Below are 14,692 nucleotides of genomic sequence, written 5' to 3' on the forward strand. Positions count from 1 at the left end.
TGTTTCTTCATGGCTCTTTAAATAAGCATTGTTTGTTCTTGTTTCTTGGGGGGTGGGGCAGTAGCTAAACTATCCTTTTTTTATTCTCCATCCCAGAGTTAGCAGTGTGGCTAGAAACTCCCTCCATGTTTGAGACCTGGGAGGATGAACAGATATAGTTTGAGTATTCAACACTCAAATAAGAATCAGTTATATTAATCAAAATAACTCAAGAGATGTTGAGAGCTGTGGTGATATATTATTTATGACTTATTAACGCTTGCCTGAGGATTCAGAAGGCAAAGTCAGCCTCAAGCTATAGAGATCAGGCAGTGGTGGTACACAGTTTTAATCCCAGGACTCAGAAGACAAAGGCAGATGGATCTCTCTGAGTTCAAGGCCACCCAGGGCTACAAGAGATTGAATCAGTCTAAAAGAGTAACAGAGCTCACACCTTTAATCCCAGCACTAGAGAGGTATAAAAGATAGGACCAGGGTCTTCAGTAGTGAGTATCAGGATTCTCCAGCCATGCTGAGGAGAGCATAGCAGTCTGGGATTGCAGTCTGAGGTTTGCTGGAGACAGGATGGCCTCCCATTCTGATGTAGAGGTAAGAGCCACCTCTTAACAACAAAAAGAACAAAGCAGGGGTTGGCTGCTTTGCTTTTCTGATCTTCAGCTTGAAGCTTGAACCCCAATACCAGTCTCTGGGTCTTTTATTTATCATGCTACAGAGAGCAACGAGGAAGGAAAGGGCTGGGCAACAGAAATCCTATGTCACTCTCCATAATTATAGAAATTCTGAGTCACAATTTTGTTTGTTAGTTTAAAGGAAGCCTACAACCCTTTATAACAGTATACCATTTCCCAGATATTTTTACTTTATATAATCTTTTTTTTTTTTTAAGATTTAGGTTACTCTGAATCAATACTTTAAAAATTGAAATCAAACACAAAATCTCAAACAGAGGCAGGGACATGACCATCTGTTGCTTTACTAGTGTTTTTCCTATTAGCATACATTTAAACTTTGAATAAAACAAAATTCCTCACTTTTTGACTTCTGAGTGCCTATGTAGCAATGCTTTCATTTGAAAATGGGTTTATCAGTACTATCCAACTTATAGAGTATCATGGGATTGAACAAAGTAATAATTGTAGAGGACTTAGAATTGTGTCAGACATATAGTGATTGCTTCATACATGGTTAAGTTTTGTTATTATTGATGGGAGACAGGACAAAATCAAAATGGAAGGGTTGAACAAATAGATGCAAAAAATGAGAGGAAGAAGGAAAACTAACACAGAAGAGACTTGTAGAAAGAATGAACAAAAAGCAAGTAGTGGACTCTTCTATCTTTTGTCTCTGGAGGCTAAGTGACTCCATGACACATGGAAGACAATCAGTCACAAATTGTGAGAAAAAATGAATCAGAACATCAGACTGTAAGTCTTGGTTTTGAGAAAAAAATTCCAGCACAGAGAAGTCATGAGTTTACTGCCTCCAACTTTCTTGTAGCAGTGATTTCAGGGAAAAACGGAGATGTTTTTCTTTACTCCTTGCCTGTTTCACTGCTCTGATTGCTGGGGAAGGGGGCAGAAAAGCAGTGTTGGTCTCCATGCCCAGCACTGAGTAGAAGGGACTACTCTACCATGGATAGTAGCAGGAAGAATCTAGAGCATATTTTTCCCTTAGCAAGTACCCGTGAAATAAACCTTAAGAGGGGAAATGTAGGTATACTTGGGGTGATCCATATTTCTGACTTCTTTGAAAACAAGGCCCCAATCCCTGTTTTGAGGATGCCAGACAAAATGAATATCTGATCCTTGGTTTCATTTTTAGAACCCCAGTAGCCCGCACTCAAGCTCAGACTGCTACCATATTTTTTCTGTTTAGCTTCCGAGGACCATTCCACAAATGGCTAAGTCATGCCCAGGATCTCTTTACAACAGAACCGGGACCCTTCTTAATAAAGCATGAAACACAAGTGTGAAACACAGCAACAGAATTAGCTAACATATACATGTTTTTGAGACAGGGTCTCACTATGTATAGAGGGCTGGCCTGGAACTCACTATGCAGACCAGAATGGTCTGGAATTCCCCTGCCTCTGTCTTACAAATGCTGGGATTAAAGGTATACACCACCAGGCTTGGCTAATTTTTTCAAACACCACACACACACACACACACACACATACACACACACACACACACCATCATTACCACCACCACCATTACTATCACTAACAAAACAACAAGAATCAATAATTATTTGTCATTGGCATCTCTCAATATTAGTGATCTCAATTCCCTAATTAAAAAGACACAGACTAACAGAATGGATGTGAAAACAGGATCCATCCTTCTGCTGCATCCAAGAAACACACATTAGCATCAAGGATGGGCATTACTTCAGGGTAAAAGGTTGGAAAAAGATATTCCAAGCAGATGGACCTAAGAAATAAGCTGGTATAGCCATTTTTGTATCTGAAAAAAATAGACTTCAAACTAAAACTAATCAAAAGAGATAGGGAATGACACTACACACTCATCAAAGGAAAGATCCACCAAGAGGACATTGCAATTCTTAACATATGTGCCCAAACACAAGGGTACCCAGGGTAGTACAAGAAACACCACTATAGCTTAAATCATAGACTGACTCTCACACACTGATATTGGGAGACCTCACTACCTAACTCTCACCAATAGACAGGTCATCCAGACAAAAACTCATCAGAGAAATGCTGGAGCTAACAGACTTTATAAACCAAATGGAGCTAACAAATATTTACAGAAAATTTCACCCAAAAGAATATGTCTACTTCTCTGCACCTCATGGAGCTTTCTCCAAACTGCCCACATACTTAGATACAAAGCAAGTGCAAATAGATACAAGGAAATTGAAATAATTCTCCAAATCCTATCAGATTATCACATGTTAAACCTGGACATCAAAAGAAAACAAAACAAAAACCAGAAGTAACAGAAAGCTTAAAAACTCATGGAAACTGAACAACTCTCTACTGAACGAAAAATAGACCAAGATAGACCAAGACAGAAATGAAGACTTTCTAGCTTTCAACAAAAATGAATATATCACATACTCAAACTTAAGAAACACAATGAAAGTGGCTGTAAGAGGCCTACATTAAAAAACAAAACAAAACAAAACAAAAAAAACCACCTGGCAAGATCTCATACTAGAAACTTAACAACACACCTGAAAGTGCTAGAACAAAAAGACATAATCACAACCAAAGGAGTAGACAGCAAGACATAATCAAACTCAGGACAGAAATCGATAAAATAGAAACAAAGGGAGCAATACAAAAAAATCAATGAAACAAAGAGTTGATTCTTTGAGAAAATCAACAAGATAGATAAGCACTTATTCAAACAAAATCAGAAATGAAAAGGGCAAGCATAACAATAGACACCTAGGAAATCCAGAGAGTCAAAAGTATATTCTTAAAAAACCTGTACTTCACTAAATTGGAAAGTAGAATAGAAATGGATAATTTTCTCAATAGGTACCACTTACCAAAGTTAAGTCAAGATCAGATAAGCAATTTAAACAGATCTATAACCCTCAATGAAATAGAAGTAGTCATTAAAACTCTCCCAATCAAAAAAAGCTTAGGGCTAGAAATATGCCAGACTTTCAAAGAAGAGTTAATACCAACACTCCTCAAATTGTTTCACAAAACAGAAACAGAAAGAACATTGCCAAATTCATGCTATGAGGCCACAGTTACCCTGAGACCCAAACCACACAAAGACCCCCCCAAAAGAAAGAAAATTACAGACCAATTCCCCTTATGAACATAGATACAAAAATACCCAATTAAATACTTGCAAACTGAACCCCAGAACACACAAAAAAGATCATCAACCATGATCAAGTAGGCTTCATCCCAGAAACGCTGGGATGGTTCAATATACAAAAACCAATAAAGGTAATCCACCATAAACAAACTGAAAAAAAAAAAACCACACACATATGACCATCTCATTAGATGCAGAATAAGTCTTTGGCAAAATCCCACACCTTCATGATAAGAGTCCTGGAGAGAGTAGAGATGAAAGGGACATACCTAAACATAATAAAAGCAGTTTACAGCAAGCCCATAGGCAACACCAAATTAAATGGAGAGAATCTCAAAGCATTTCAACTAAAGTCAGGAACGAGACAAGCTTGTCCACTTTCTCCATACCTGAGCAATAAGACAACTGAAAGAAGTCAAGGATATATAATTTGGAAAGGAAGAAGTCAAAGTATCTTTATTTGCAAATAATATGATAATATACATAAGTGACACTAAAAATTCCACCAGGAACTCCTACAGCTGATAAACAGTTTCAACAAAGTAGCTAGACACAGAATTAACTCACAAAATTCAGTAGCTCTCCTATAGAAATCATGGAAAAACCTTTCACTATAGCCTCAAATAACATAAAATATCTTATTGGGTTAATTCTAACAAAGCAAGTGAAAGACTTGTATGATAAAAACATAAGATATTGAAGAAAGAAATAGATGAAGCTATCAGAAGATGGAAAGATCTCCCATGCTCATGGATCATGATAGGATTTAGTAAAATGGCCATCCTACAAAAAGCAATCTATAGATTCAATGCAATCGTCATCAAAATTCCAACACAATTCTTTACAGATCTTGAAAGTACAATTGTTAACTCCATATAGGAAAAACAAAACAAAACAAAAGCCAGTATAATTAAGCTGGGTGTTGGAGGTACACACCCTTTAATCCCAGCACTCGGGAGGCAGAGGCAGGCGCAGGCGGATCTCTGTGAGTTCGAGACCAGCCTGGTCTACAAGATCTAGTTCCACGACAGCCTCCAAAGCCACAGAGAAACCTTGCCTTGAAAAACAAAAACAATCAAACAAAAAAAAGTATAATTAAAACAATCCTGGAAAATAAAAGTACTTTGGGGAGGCCTCACCATTCCCAATCTCAAGTAATATTACAAAGCTATAGTAATAAAACAGCACGGTGTTGGCATAAAAAAGGAAGGTCAATCAACAGAATTGAAATGAAGATCCAGACATAAATCTACAGACCCATGGACACATGATTTTTGATAAAGAAGCCAAAATTATACAATGGAAAAAAGATAGCATCTTCAACAAGTGGTGCTGGTCTAACTGGATGTTTCCATGCAGAAGAATGCATACAGATCTGTACTTAACACCTTGCACAAAACTCAAGTCCAAGTGGATCAAAGACCTCAACATAAAAATCAGATACACTGAACTGACAGAAGAGAAAGTGGGGGATAGCCTTGTACTCATTGGCACAGGAGAAGAGTTCTTGGATGGAACATGGATGACGTAGGCACTAAGATCAACATTCAATAAACAGGACTTCATGAAACTGAAAAGTTTCTGTAAGGCTAAGGACATTGTCATTCAAACAAAGCAGCAGCCTATAGAATGGGGAAACATTTTTAGCAACTCACATCTGATAGAGAACTAATATCTAAAATATATGAAGAACTCAAGAAACTAGATATTAAAAAAACCAAATAATCCAGTTTTTAAAAACATGGGGTACAGAGAATTTTCAGTTAGAGGAAACTCAAATGGGTGAGAAACACTTAAAGAATTGTTCAACATCCTCAGCCATCAGGAAAAAGCAGATCAAAACTACTTTGAGATTCCACCTTACACCTGTCAGAATGGCTAAGATCAATAACACAAGTGACAACTCATGCTGGAGAGGATATGGAATAAGGGGAACAGTCATCCATTGCTGGTGTGAGTGCAAACTTGTACAGCCATTATGGAAATCAAACTGGCAGTTTCTCAGAAAGTTGGGAATCTATCTACCTCACGATTCATTTATACTACTCTTGGTCATATACCCAAAAGATACTTCATACTATTACAAGGACACTTGCTCAACTGTGTTCATTGCTGTTCTATTCATAATAGCCAAAACCTGAAACCATCCAGATGTTCCTTAACAGAATAATGAATAAAGAAATTGTGGTACATTTTTCACAATGGAGTATTTCTCAGCTTTTAAAAAAATGATATCATGAAATTGGTAGACAAATGGATGGAACTAGAAAAAATCACTCTGAGTAAGGTAACCCAGACCCAGAAAGATAAAAATGGTATACATTCACTTATATGAGGACATTAGCCATTAAATAAATGATTACCAACCTACAATCTATAGACCCAGAGAGGTTATATATAGAGGGTGATAAAAGAGGGGGACATACAAATCTCTCTAGGAGGGAAAAATAGAATAGATTTTATGGGTGGACTGGGGGAAGGTTGGGACAGAAACTGGAGGGGAGGAGCAGTTGGGAAGCAGGAGAGGAGACAGGGTCAAGGGAGGGAATGTGGGAGAGACAGCTGGAATTGAGGGACATTTGAAGGATGACATGGAAACAGTGCAGTAGAAACTTTCTAACATATATGAAGGCGCTCCTAATGAGGTCTCCTAATAACTGGGGAGATGGAGTCCTGACTGGCCATGTCTTGTCACTAAATAAGGCTTCCAGTACCAGGACTAGGTTTCATTTAGTTTAGTTGTTGGACAAGGATGTCTCATGAAAATCCCAAAATGACTCAGGCTGTGGCTAAGACAAGGGGTTGCTCTCCACAACTTGACGGTGGGGCCCCATTCTGGAGGATAACACTAATACAACCCATTGAACATGGGGAGGTCTACCTGGTGCCTACATGGAGTCTTTATCCCTATATTCTAGTGTCTCTGGCACGGGAAGGTACTCTGAAGGCTATCAAAAGAGAAAATAAACACTAACACAGCCACAAAACCTTTGACCTATAGTCTGTCCTGCATGAAAGATATGCTAGGGCAATAGTGGCACAAAACCTGTGGGAGAAACCAACCAATTTCTGAGTTGCCTTAAAGAACCCTCCATGAGATGAACCCAAACTGGACGCTGCCTGTGTGACCCAGAGACTAGATAGCCCAGAGACCTAGGGTAAAACCAAATACGACTTGTCTTTAAAAAAGTAACAATAAGATGACTCCTATTGATATCTTGCTATACTCATAGATCAGTGCCTTTTCCAGCCATCATTACAGAAGCTTTCTCCTGCAGTTGATGGGAACGGACGCAGAGACCCAGAGCCAGACTGTGCGGAGGGAGAGTCCTTGGAGTACACACAGCTCTAGATGGGATGTCTCCATCAAATCCCTTCCCTCAGAGCTCAGGAACCTCACAGAATAGGAGGCAGAAAGAGTTTAAGAGCCAGGGGTAATGGAGGCCACCAGGAGAACAAGGCTCTCTGAGTCAACTAAGCAAGGCTCATATGAACTCACAGAGACTGAGGCAGCAAGCACAGGGCCTATACGGTCTGTACCGGTTCTCTGTGTATATGTTATAGCTTTCAGCTTAGTCTTTTTATAGGACTCCTGTGTGTGTGAATGAGTGGGTCTGATTCTTGTGTCTGCTGTTGGGCTCTTTTCCTTCTGTTGGGTTACATTGTCCAGCCGCAGGGTTATGGCTTTTGTTTCATCCTACCATATTTTATTTTGTCTTGGTTGTTTGTTATCTTTAGAAGCCTGTTCTTTTCTAATGTGAGTCAGAAATGGAGTGGTTCTGGAGGGGAGGGGAGGTGGAGAGGGCCTGGGAGGAGCTTAGAGAAGGGAAACTGTAACCAGGACATATTATATAAGCAAAAAAAAATCTATTTTCAATAAATGGGGAAAAAAGAAAATAAAAAGAAGCATTGTTTCTTATCCTGCTTGCTAGTGTTTTCTATTATATGACTAGTAATTCTATTCTATTACTATTCCAGTGCCTAGCATTAATTAACTAATTAACTACCCAGCAAAACATTTTTAAGTGCCTATTATGTCCCAAGCATATTATAGAGACAAGACAAGCTAAGCTGAGAGGACTAAATAAAGAGATGGAAATACAAAAGAAAAGTCAAACTGAAATGGTGCTGGAAATGAAATACTTAAGTCAAATAAGTAGTTCAGTGGAAAGTCTCACCAACAAAACAGATCATGGGGAGGAGGAGAGAGTAACAGGAATTGGAGGCATAGTTAGGGATTGAACTATCAAGAGGAAGGTGATTGGTTTATTGCTTTAATGAAATAAAGCACATAGTTTTGATCTTAAATTCTTTCTGTAGTTCAGTGTTTTGAGTATAATATAAACAGAAGCCCACGGTGGTCTGCTGAAAATAGATCAAAGGGACATGTCAATGCCTTCTCAAGCATAGTTTCTAAAATTTTATGGAAAAGTAGGAATTGAATTCTAACAAGGTTCGGAACTTACAGGTTTGCAGGCAAAGGAACCAGATCCACATGTGGTGGTGAGCCATCTCCGGTCAGGCTGGAGTCTTCTGGGGGAGCAGACTCTGTTTTACACTTCTGACGTTTCAGGAAGCCTGAGAGAGGAAGTTAGTGCTGACTAAAAAAGAAGTATTTGTTTTTACACTACTTAACTAGTGTTTCCCACTATATAACTACAGAACCTATTCATTGTTAATTAATTATTCTGCAAACATTTATTAAGTGCCTACTATAAGCCAGACATATTATGGGCATTGATAATATCAACAGAAATAATGTAATTGACTGCCTTCATTTTGTGGGGTTTGTAACATTTTTTGAGGGACTGATAATTACACAGGAAATTTCAATAAATGGTGATATCTGTTGCAACAGGAAAAAAACAAGGACAATGGCTGGGCTGATTCCCGACAAGTTGTTGGTCAGGGAGGTCAGGGAGGTCCCTGAGGATCTCCAAAAATACAGGCAATTTCTACCACTTTTGGTTGCACACTACAGCTAGATGGTAAGATGCCATTGCTGAAGATTCCACATGCTCTAGTCACAGGACAGAGGGAAATCAGGCTGGAATTAGGGTGGAACCCTCCTCTTCTTTGGATAGTCCTCATAATGCCAGAAGGTGCTGATGGGTACAAATTGTCTTCAACAGTCTTACTCAGCTGGGGACCCTGCATGCACACTAGTGACCAGCCAGGCAAAAATGTGACCACTGGTGCCATGGAGGTAAGTCGGTCATGGATATAACTCCCACTTTAAGATTGGATTTGAGGTCCACTCCCAAGGAGAAAACCTGCATTTAATACTATAAACTTGGCCAAAGGCCTTTGGCTGAAGGGGTCATAGGGCTTGGCAGAGAAGCTATTGCTACTGTTTAGTAAATGGATAACATGCGTCCCTTGAATTACCTTCTAAACGACTATGTTTATGCCCATAGGATTGTGATACTCTCTACTTTAATAAGAAGAGCTTCTTTTTGCAGTGGGGGTGCAGCCTTCAGCCCTTCAATGTGTCAATGTCAAATACTGATTGAATAGTTGAGAAGTGACTGTTGAACACTCAGCCATAATTGAGGCATCTATATCACTTCCTCTAAGGCCCAGGGAATATTGCTGGAGGAAGGGGTCGGAAGGTTGTATGAGCCAGAGGAAGGTCGGTTTGTTATGGGATGCTGACATCCAGGTTGGACGTGCATTCTACACTTTTAAACTCCAAGTCTGGACATGATATATACCAATATCCAGTCATGGAATATGGATGAAATCAGAAGGCCCACTTTCCCTGGAAATATACACAGTAAATAGCTTACAGGGAAGGAAGAGATATATTTTTCAGTGATATGGTCACTTATTGTAATTTCTTTTATTGTCTTATTAAAAAATAAAATTCAGGAGTAAATATTAGGGAACAAGTCTAAGAGATCCACAGGGCGATGGAGACACAATCACCTGCCCTTTACTCTACTTCTCAGATCAAAAATCCCGAGCAAACCCTCTGGTCCTTTTCTTCCTCCTTCTATCACTGTCTGAACCTGCCAGGAAACTCTATGGTCCACTCTGGCCAAGTGATATGGACTCTACCCTTTGAATAGAGATTGAACTCTATTGGTGGTCTCAGAGCAATCAACACAAACAAATTTCCCCCAACAATCAGTAGTAAGACATTCTTACTCATACTCGAATAAACAACCATAATGAAACTCACTGGGAGGAAAAAAAAAGACATCAAAGTCTAAGGAGAATTTACTAAGAAGAGGAAGGGATCAGTGGGGATGAGGGGATGAGAGGGTAATGGAGAAGTGATTGTGATAAAAATGTATCATATATATATATATATATATATATATATATATATATGAAAATGTCATAATGAAATATTTAAAAACTGACCATTTCCTCAAATTTTGGAACAAGACAAGGTGTCCATTTTCTCCATTCCCATTTTACACAGTGCTTGAAACTTTAGCTAGAGCCACAAGACAAGAAAAAGATATAATTGGCATGGTAGCACACACCTTTAATCTTATCACTGGAGAGAGGAAGAGGCAGAGGGAACTCTCTGTTCTAGGCTAGCCTGGTCTACATAGTGAGTTCCAGGACAGTCAAGGATACATAGTGATACCCTGGAGAAACAAAGACACACACACACACACACACACACACACACACACACACACAGAAAGAGAGAGAGAGAGAGAGAGAGAGAGAGAGAGAGAGAGAGAGAGAGAGAATATTAGAAAGGAAGAGATTTTAAACTATTTCTATTTGCAAGTAACGTGATTCTATACTTAAAAGATCCTACAGACAAACCACCAGAAAATGTTTGGATCTTGAACATTCAGTAAAGTAGCAGGATAAAAATCAGTATACAAAAAATCAGTATCTTATATATATGGCAATAACAAACTTGCTAAGAAAGAAATTAGGAAGAGTATACCATTAACAATAGCTTATAAAATACATCCAGAAATAAACTTAACCACAGAAATGAAAGACCTCTACAAGGAAAATTTGAAGATACTGGGAAAAGAAATTGGAGAAGACAATGGATTATAGGAAGACCTGCCACGCTCATGGGCTAGCAGAATTAATAGTTGTGCTGATAGTCATATTGTCAAGAATAATCCATAAATTCACACAGGATCTCAACAATATTTTTTCACATAATTTGGTAAAACAGTGGAATAAAACTTGGAACATAAAAGATCAGCCAGTGTAATTCTAAACAGAAACAATACAGCCTGAGACATCACATTGCCTTTCCTCCAACAACTACAGTGTAACAGTGATAGAGACACTATGGTCCTGGCACAAAAACGGACATGAAAACCAGTGGAATGTGATAAAGGACGAAGAGATAAATCCACACAGCTGTGGTCTCTTAATCTTTGTTGAAAATGTCAAAACATCCAGCTTTTGTTCTCAAAAAATTTCACTCACACAACCAATAGCAGTGTGTGCTGTCTAGTTTTATGTCAACTTGACACAAGCTAGAGTTATCTGAAAGGAGGGAACCTCAGTTGGGAAAATGCCTCCATAAGACACAGCTATAAGACATTTTCTTAATTAAGGATGGATGGGGAGAGCCCAGTCCTTTGTGGGTGGGACCACCCCTGGGCTGGGGGTCCCAAGCTTTGTAAGAAAGCAGGCTGAGCAAGTCATGATGAGCAAGCTAGAGCACACAACTCCATGGCCTCTGCATCAGCTCCTGCCTCCAGGTTCCTGCCCTGTTTGAGTTACTGTCTTGATTTCCTTCAATGTGGAAATGTAAGCCAAATAGCCCCTTTCCTCCCCAATTTACCTTTGGCTATGGTATTTCATCACAGCAACAAAAACCCTAACTAGAACACAGTTATCATTTTATAGGCCTCTAAGGTATCCCTGGCCAATAACTCCCAGAGGTAACCCACCACTGGTTCTGAGACTTTCATTTAACAACCTTATAGCTTTTGGGAGCCCCTTTCCCAACCCATGTAGGATACCTTTAAAATAATTGAGGCAAAACAACTGTTGTTTTTACCAATTTTTTTTTAAGATTTCACTAATTTTGTTAGACACTCAGAAGTTAGTATTAAAAACAAAACAACAAAAATCCCAAACACATGTAATAATACCTCTTAACAAACAGTGAACAGGTTCTTCAAAACTCCACAGTAGTTCATCTGAAGCATCAGATGATACGAGTTAGCAGCTAAGGCAAAATGATAGCAAGCTCCAATACAGGATGAAGATTTATGCCTCACTCAGTTGTCTGGTTTCCTTATCCTGGCCCACTGCTATGGGGCTTCCATGCTCTTCCTCACCTCCATGGACTTAGTGGGCCAGCTCAAGCAGTTTAGGTCAGGGCCAAGGAGGAACAGTTGGGTTTGCCTGCCACAGCTATGTCTGGCTGGGTCTGATAGACTCTGGGTCTGAACTGTAGCTGCAGCTACTCCTATTATCTCCCCATCAGCCACATCTGACTTCTGGGAAAGTTCTAGGCTAGGCCAACAATTTCTATCCCCAGCATTTTTTTTTTTTTTTTGGTAGGAGGAAGATGTACACAGTTTAATTTACTCAGGGGAATGACTGCCCTCCCTCAGGACAAGCTTAGTCCTTTTCTTTTGTATTGTTTTGACACTCTCACCTTCTATTAATACAACTTTTTTTCATCACTTTTCTTTCTGTAGGAACACAAATCTTGCTCATCTGTCTTCAGGTGACATGGAAAGACCCCTCCCCTCTCCTTATTTGTTCTAGATTAGCACTTCATAAACCTAGTTTACATGCCAGTCTAAGTCATTTACATCTACCAAATCCTCTCCTAGCCCATAAAATCCATGTTCCAAATGGGGTTCATCAAGGCTCTGGGAACCCCTTTTCTGAATTCTCTGGTGAACAACATCCTATTCTGGGCATCATGCACCACCTCCCGTATGGCTAGCTTCTTTCTCATCACTTACCTCTGCTTACCCTCTCCACCGTCTGACTCTTCCCGTAAGTTCCCGGGATCCCAGAGTGAGTTCTTTATTACAGATGTGACAACGTTGTTCTCTTTCCTTTTAGTGGGCGTGGAGTTACTTACAGGCACATGGATGACTGACTCAATGACAGCTGAATCAAAGAGGAACCATCCCAATGGAAGGGATGATGTTAAAGCCGCATCCCTGGAGCTCCCTACATGGCTTGCATGTAGTTCCACAGGCCAGAGTCTGCCCCCTCAGGAGTGGTTTACTGTTTCTACGAGCCAGGGGTGGATGGAGTGGGGTGGGTCTTGTGGATCTTGATGAAGGTTAAGAGTGTCCTGAGACTTGTGAGCTGGTTACTCCGGGAGTCTCATGAGCTTCACTTATCCTCTCAAGGCAGGCATGTTAGACTCAGGAAATTACTGCACAGCACATGTCCTGTACACTGTTCAGTTTCTAATGGACTAAAGACCCCAAATTAAATCCAGAAATGTTGAAACTGCTGTGGGAAAATGCTCTGGAATATAGGTACAGGAATAAAATCTGAATAGATCCTCAAAAGCACAGAAACTAGCCCCAAGAATTAAATGGGATCACATCAAATCAAAGAGCTTTTGCACAGCAACAGAAATGTCAATGGTGTGAATAGCCTAGAGATTGGGAGAAGATCTGCTGTCTACACTCCAGGTGAAGGCTAGATACCTAGAATGTCTAAAAATACTTCAGAAATCAAACAATAAAACCAGCACCTTGCCTCTCAATAAATGTGCAAATGAACTCAACACACAGTTCTCAAAAGTAATATAAATGGCCAATAAATGTTTTGAGGAGTGTTCAATATCCTTAGCCATTAGAGAAATGCAAATTATAACTACTTTGAGGATCCATCTCACTTTGGCCAGAAGGCCGGCATCAAGGAAACCAATGATAAAAATTGCTGGTGAGCGTGTGCAAAAAGAGGAACGCTTATTGACTGCTGGTGGGAGTGTAAGAGGTGCAACCACTGTGGAAATTTGGTTGAGCATTTCTCAAAAATCAACAAATAGGACTGTGCACACCCCTCAAGAACTGGGTGTTCTACTGTAGAGGTACTTACACATCCATGTTTGCTGATGCTCTATTTACAGTAGCAGGGGGATGGAGTCAGCCTAGATGTCCATCAACTGATGAATGGCTAATGAAAATGTAGTGTATGGACACAATGGAATTGAAAGACCCCCGCCCATTAGCTTTTTCTTTTAAGTTTGCCTCCTCCTCCAGTCGGCGGCTGGCGGGCGCGCGGCGGATGCATCCTCCCCTGCACTCCCCGACCCCCGATCCCCACACCCGCCGGCTTCTCCTTCCCCGCCACCGCGCAAGGCCGGCCCCCGCCGGGCCCAGAACTCGAGCCGGAACCAGCCAACAGCCCATGAGCGCAGAACGGCTTAGGACACTTCCGTACGCGCACGCCCGGCTGTCGGCTCCCCCCCCAGCGGGTTCACTCCGGCGGGGCTCGTGCCCCGAGGAGCCCGAGGCGGCGAGAGGGCGCCCTTCCCCCCCCAGGCCCTGCTTGATGGAGATCGCTCCGACCCAAGGTCAGCCATCTGGACGTGGAAAAAGATAAGTAAAGCCAAGGCCGTTTCGCCTGACTACTAGACCTTGAGAAAGTGCTGATTTGAAATAACTTTACACCTCATTAAATTGTCCAATAGAATCCCTATAACTGTGCTTTTCGCTTCTGTACTGCGCTTTTGCTATATAAGGACCCCTCTTCCTGGGCTTGGGGCTTGGCCTAAGAGAAGCTAAGTCCCCGGGTACCCGCGCATTAATAAAGCCTCTTGCGGTTTTGCATCCAAGTGTGGTCTCGCTGATTCCTGGGTGCGGGTCTCCTTCTAAGAAAGTACCCCTTCTGGGGTCTTTCAGAATTTATTCAAAGGTAAAAAAAAAATGCGAGGAAATAGACGGAACTGGAGAATAGTA

The sequence above is a fragment of the Cricetulus griseus genome, chromosome 5, assembly GCF_003668045.3.
Source record: "Cricetulus griseus strain 17A/GY chromosome 5, alternate assembly CriGri-PICRH-1.0, whole genome shotgun sequence".
NCBI lineage: Eukaryota > Metazoa > Chordata > Mammalia > Rodentia > Cricetidae > Cricetulus > Cricetulus griseus.